At 38.2% G+C, this 6,504-nt stretch overlaps 1 long non-coding RNA gene across 2 annotated transcripts; it reads left to right on the top strand.

Annotated features, from left to right (window-relative positions):
- The first annotated feature begins 5,544 nt into the window (after positions 1-5,544).
- Positions 5,545-6,484, top strand: LOC118486639. 2 transcript variants are annotated; one of them, XR_004879294.1, is made up of 3 exons: positions 5,545-5,683; positions 5,763-5,854; positions 6,453-6,484. It is a non-coding gene; the product is annotated as an uncharacterized LOC118486639 (long non-coding RNA). The 2 variants fall into 2 exon arrangements; XR_004879293.1 differs by lacking the exon at positions 6,453-6,484 and adding an exon at positions 5,996-6,216.
- The last annotated feature ends 20 nt before the right edge of the window (positions 6,485-6,504 follow it).

The raw sequence follows: 6,504 nt of genomic DNA, 5'->3' as shown, positions 1-6,504 counted from the left end.
ACCAGAAAACACAGTATGAGTGCGATGTCGTAATGTAGCGAGAATGAGATAGAAGAGAGAGGTGTATCTATCTAGTTTAGGCACACTAATATGTATAGCATAACAGGAAACATAAAGCAAACAAGTAAACACTAGTCCGAGCTATGAGGTCAAAAGTGTCGAGCCTTGCACTTGGAGTGTAGTGTCGTTGCGAGTCACGGGTTATAGTCTGGTTTTCTCCAAAAAGATTTTCCCCTTTTTAAAACCAAGTTCACTATAACCAATGGCTCTGATACCAATCTGTCACACCCCCAAAATCCACCTGCGGATAACACCCGCTTCGGGGGCGTGACCGACCAGGATCCAGCCACCAATTATACTGAATATTTAAGTTGATAACAAAAGTAATACTTACTAATCAAAAGCTTAGCAAATATTAAATTCAGAGTTTAAGGTTTTAAGTTCAAAACAGTAATAAGTAGCGGAAGCTTAAGTAAAGAAGTTTAAACATAGTTCATGTTTCAAAATAAGGTAACACCCAACACAAGGGTGAACAGACACTACACGTTCCCAAGCTGCAAGCTCCTTCGTCACTGGTTACCTGCAAAGCATGCAGTAAGGGGTCAACAATAATGCTGAGTGAGTTCACTAGTTGTCCAGTTTTAATTACCAAAAACTTTGTTTCACCGGTTAATTTATCCGTTTATACATGCCCTGGGGAGCTACCCCAAAAGTTAGCGACTAAACTGTTTTTCCAATACCGAACACTAGGTAACCGTTGCGTATCCGCAGGATGCCCCGATGTCAATGTTCTATCATCATTGACGGATTTCTGAGTACATTAGTTCACGACCGATCCCAAACCAGGGCACGGTGTGAGGCTGGTAAACACCTAAATAGCGCTATCAACTAATAACCCGCTCGCCTAACCCGGCGACTAATCGGTATTTGTAGTAGGGACTTGAGTGATAGAGTTTCGTTTAGTGCCGTTAGTTGCAATCCGTATAAACAGTAATTAACCAAAATGTTTCCCAATACCCGGGAAGGAAAAGTAAGTTTTGTTCCCCATAACTAGGGAAGGTATGTAAATGGTATCCCCTTTTACCAGGGGATAGGGTTGTTTCAGTCTCGTGTCCCAAACCACCGGGACGCATGCTTTTAAGTTGTGAACTCACCTTGGGTTGCTCGGTAGGTTTAGGTTACTTGTCAATCACGTTGGTCACCACGTCCTAACATGGTTACCGGTATAGGTCAGGTTCGGTATACAAGCATTCACGTAAAAACACATATAGACACGTAACATGCATACAAGCAATAGTCATGGGTTATTGGGCCGGCCCTAACAGTAACACCGTCAAACAGAACACAGCAACCCATAGTCCACTTAACAGATAACCCAAGTTAACACAGAATGGCCCAATAACTAAAATGGACAGCCCACTCGCAACCAGCTGGTCTCGAGTCGCAACCAGGTGGTTTCGGCTTGTCACGCTGTGGTTGCGAGTCGTAACCGTGGTCTCGAGTCATCATGCTGTGGTTGCGAGTCGCAACCGACGTAGTCTCGAGTCGCAATCACGTGGTTTCGACTTGTCATGCTTTGGTTGCGAGTCGCAACGATGTGGTTTCGAGTCGGAATGCTGTCGTTGCGGGTCGTAATGCCGTGGTTGCGAGTCGTAATCTGTCACTTTCATATACACGTGATGATGCAGATATGACAGTCCAAATTGTACCAAGAATTCAGGCCCATTTTAGGAAACAACCAATAATATTTCACTAACACTTTGCCTAATCTGAATACTAGTAAAGATAGATCAAACTTTGCCATTTTTACATCTTCAAGTCATATTCAAACAAGTTCATCCTATCTTCATATTTTTCTAGGGTTTTCACCATAACAAATCACACATTTATGAACCAAAAATTACATATTTACAACAAGATCATGATGCAAAATAAGAAATCATGCATTATATATCCGAAATCTCATATCTAACAACATCATTTTGCGAGAACAATGAAGCATTCATTTTATAATCTTGAACATAGTTTTGGTTGGCATGAACATTCCTACACTACCATTTCTAAACATGTAACCACATAGTGTCAAACTTTTACAAATCAACCTAAAAGTCATACCAAAAACTACTAACCAAACATTTTTAGTTCATTTAACCCACAAAAGATAACACAAAAGATAGCACTAACCGGTTATGAAAGGAGGAGCCGAAAACAAAGAAAAGAGAACTGAGAAGATGGAATGTCCGAGTGATAGTCTTGACCGAGTTTCTTGTCCGGGATCTTTGCTTGAACCGAAAATAGGAAGGGATTGGGGTGTGTTGTTGAGGGTTTCTAGTAGAGAGAGTTTGAGGAGTGTTTGTGTGTGTAAAATGGAAGAAGTGGGGGAAAGGTGGGATATATATACAAGGGGATGTTTCGGGTTGGGCTTGGGGTCTCGGCCCAAACCGGTTTCGGCTCATCGGCCCACTCGAGACCGAGTGGCCCACTCGCAACCGCCCGGTTGCGAGTCATGGTCTCGGGTCGTGGTTTCGGCTCTTATATATATATATATAATACATACATACATCACATATCATGCACAAAGGTCACGTTTTCATTTAATAATATTTATATACACCAGATATTACAAAGTGTTCGTTCGGAAAAACCTCGAGTGTCACATATATGATTCTAAGTCTCTTGTTTTTTATTCTAATGGGCAAACTAGGACCGATGAAATCACATACAACTTAGTGTCAAAACGAGTACTTAGACAAGATATACTTTTATGCATATATACTTTTTTGTACTTTGAATTCCAATCCAAATCCTCTGTCATAATTCCGAATACTCACACACCTTCGTTTACCCCATGTAGGGTGACCTCGGTGTTCCATCCTCCAACTCTCCAACTCTTCAGGGGATTACCAAAGGAAAGCTTTGCAAAACCATGAGTATACTCGAACGCCCTTTTTATGCTTTACACTTTTGGGTGCAATATGTTTAACTTATCAAACTACACGCAATCACACTTATACTTTATGCAAACACAAACAATCCATCTTACATGCTTAAATACGTGATACTTGATTTGTATTCTTGGATCATTCTTATGTGATTCGCTTGTCATTAACTTCGTACGAGCTTCCCCTTAACATGTATGGCGCTATAGGAGTAATGCATCACCCGTAGTCTTGTGGTCATGTTAAGTCCTTAATTCATGCGGTAATTAGAGGATTGGCTTGTTAAATTGCATGCTATGATACATTAATCTAGTTAGCTATTTTTTGTCATGTGGATTCGTTTAAACCATTTTTGCATACTTATACAAGCAGGCTGGTCTAGGTGGAGGGCAACCTCAGGGTTACTTTGTGACAAGAACTTCCTAATTGGATTAAAGGGGAAATTCTATAGGGTGGAGTCCGACCGGCTATGCTATATGGAACAAATTGCTATGCTATTATGAAGACACAGGAGCGTAAGATGGAGGTTGCAAAGATGAGGATGTTGAGGTGGATGTGTAGCCACATAAGGTTAGATCGGGTAAGAAATGGCGTTTTCGGGCAACGTTAGGAGTGGCTAGTGTGTCAGATAATATAAGGGAAAGGGGATTAAAATGGTTTGGGCATGTGAAGAGGAGACAAAAAATGGCGTTGGTTAGAGCAACAGAAGCCATCATAGTAAAGGGGGGTGGGGGAGTAGAGGGAGGCCTCCAAGATAGGAGTTCTTGGAGATATGAGATTAAGATTAGAGAGTTTTAGAGGCTTAGGGTGTCCTACATTTTAGGTACACTTTGCATGTTGCTATATACCTATATTTGTGTCTATTTGTTGCTACATATATTTGCATTTTACTTTTTCATCACTTGTTTGGTTGGTGGTTTTCTTTTTTCGTTTAATAGTGTTTATTTGTCTGTTGTTGATTTTAGAGCTGGTTGGGGTCTTTCTAGAACTAACGTCTCTGTTCTCAGAGATAGGGGTAAGATTTGCCTACATCACATCATTCCCAGACCCTATCAATAGCTTTGCTATAGGAGGGATTTACTGTATTAGGTTGTTGTTGATTTATGATTTTTTAAGTTCTTTTGTTTTTATCTTCAAGGGTAAATAAGTAATTTCACATGTATTTAATTGAAAATTTAACGGCGTTAGCTACTAAGGACCACACGTGTTACATTTTTACATTTTTTACAACCATCGGAATCAACTTTGTACTTATTAAAATTTGAGAAACAACTGTGCAAAATTTGTAAACCGATAACCGGACATTTAACTCGATTTTCCATTCTGATTTTGGATTTTCATGATCAACATTATTTGACCCTTTCTAGGATATCACAGGGGAAACACAAATGTATTAAGAAGTTCACAAATGTATTAAGAAGTTTTACACCATGAATAAGGTATGATAAAATACATAAACCTTTTACACTATCATTAATACCATGAATAAGGTATGATCAAACACATAAACCTTTTACACTATCATTAATGTTTACTAAATAATAATCAAAGTCATCGGTCTTATATTTAAATAAATCTTCACAAAAAAGTAACTTTTTCCTTGTGAGTCAAATTGAAATAATTCTTCCCTTAGAAATACTCCACAAATTTCAAAGTTTTATAAAACAATAATAGGACAAAAAAAGATTTAATAAAATAAACTATTTTTGTAAAATGATATGTACTAAGATAATTATTTAACAAACTTTTCAATAAAACCATTACTTTCTCATGAAAATTTAGAAGGAAACACATGTTATTTGTAGAAAAAGAAAGAAACACATGTTATTTTAGAAAAAGAAAGAAAGCAAAACTGGAGTAGACAACCCTGTAAACTGTAATCACACAAAAAGCATCAATATCCGTTGACTATACGCGGTGACATTCCCAATCTGCATACAATAATTCAAAGACTAGGTTTCGATTATTTTAATATTTGAATGCTCCGAAAAAGCGGCAACTGTATTCACTCATATGCAATTGCTTACGTAGTAGTTAACTCGTTGGCCGATTTATACAGTAGCAAACTTGCGATTTTCGACGGGAAGTCGAAAACGTATATACCAAAAAATTTCTACAGAACCAGTGGTCGAAAACGTATATGCCCAAAAATTTTTATACGAAAACCACATATATGGTTATGCGGCCCGCGACACGTCTGGAAACTGGAATACTATCCCCTCCCACTTTCTGATGCGGGTCCAAGTGTAGAGGAGCGGACCATCTTGTATTTGGAGGCCCAAGATCGTGTGACAAGAGAGGCTTCACTAAAATGACTCTAACTTGAGCTACATGGGTCCGTTTTGGGTGTGCGACCAGGCGAAACGATCGCGAGAACGAGCTCCATCTTGCCGCAAACGCCTGCGGCGGTTTGGGTCATCACCCGGGCCAAAAAACGCTTATTTCTATTAGTTATTTATCTTTTTATTTTTTTTCGGTGTTTTAGACATTTTGTTTTTGGGCTTGTGTTTGGCCCATGGCCTTTTGTGGCCCATTTCGAATTTCTGTCATTATTATTATTTATATGATTCTCTTGTAAGTTGGAAGATCAGATTTCAATTTTGAATATACTCAATTTTCACTTCAAATTTTGTGCCCTTTGGATTGAATTTTGGGGGTTTGGGGAAGATCAACACGGGTATTCGCAGAATCAAGTGTTTTGCTCTTCGTTATCGTAACACACGCTACATCACTTTCTCCAGAAGGTATTCTTTTATCATTCATAGTTATGTTATTCACAGTTATGAGTTCATGTTGATGATCATAATTGTTGTATGTTTGCAGGGCTACTGGGGATGTGAGGTTCAAAGTTCTTTATTAGATCTTCACTTTGTCAAGAACGATTGGGGAATTACTAAGTACCCGGTTACTCCAGGGTACAATTTCCCTTTTACTATTTTAATGGAATTATATTTTTTATCTGACTCTTGTAAAAGTGACCCTGTCCATTAATAATAAGCTTTATATTTAATTTTAGTGTTTGTTAATTAAAATTGTATTTGGATTGTACAACACAGGCATGAGGTTGTTGGTGTAGTGACAGAAGTAGGAAGCAAAGTGGAGAAATTCAAAATTGGGAATAAAGTTGGGGTTGGGTGCTTGGTGGGATCATGTAGATAATGCCAAAGTTGTGCTTCTGACTATGAATAGTATTTGATAAAATTACAACATCAACAGAGAGGTTCAATTGATCGCAAAGGGGCGGTCTGGAGAAGATCTATAGTCGAAGGACTAAACGAGTAAAATAGTAATTAAATGTATTTAATTATTACTTGAATTATCTTAGTATTAGTTTGATTAGTGTTTAATTGTTTAGAGATAAGTATAAGTAAGAATAGGAGTCCTAGTAGAATTAGCTTGTTTCTAGTATTTGTATTCCTTGAGTCTTGTAGATTTAATAGAAGGAATTTGTGAATTCTGTTTGTATTCGCTCTCTGATCATGTACCCAAATTTAACAGTATTGCCCTAAGCAGGTACAAACTTATGGTTTCACCAACTTTGATGGTACACAGACGTACGGTGGGT

The sequence above is a fragment of the Helianthus annuus genome, chromosome 14 (assembly GCF_002127325.2).
Source record: "Helianthus annuus cultivar XRQ/B chromosome 14, HanXRQr2.0-SUNRISE, whole genome shotgun sequence".
NCBI lineage: Eukaryota > Viridiplantae > Streptophyta > Magnoliopsida > Asterales > Asteraceae > Helianthus > Helianthus annuus.
The sequence above is the reverse complement of the archived record's forward strand: the minus strand, read 5'-3'. Positions and strand labels throughout refer to the sequence as shown.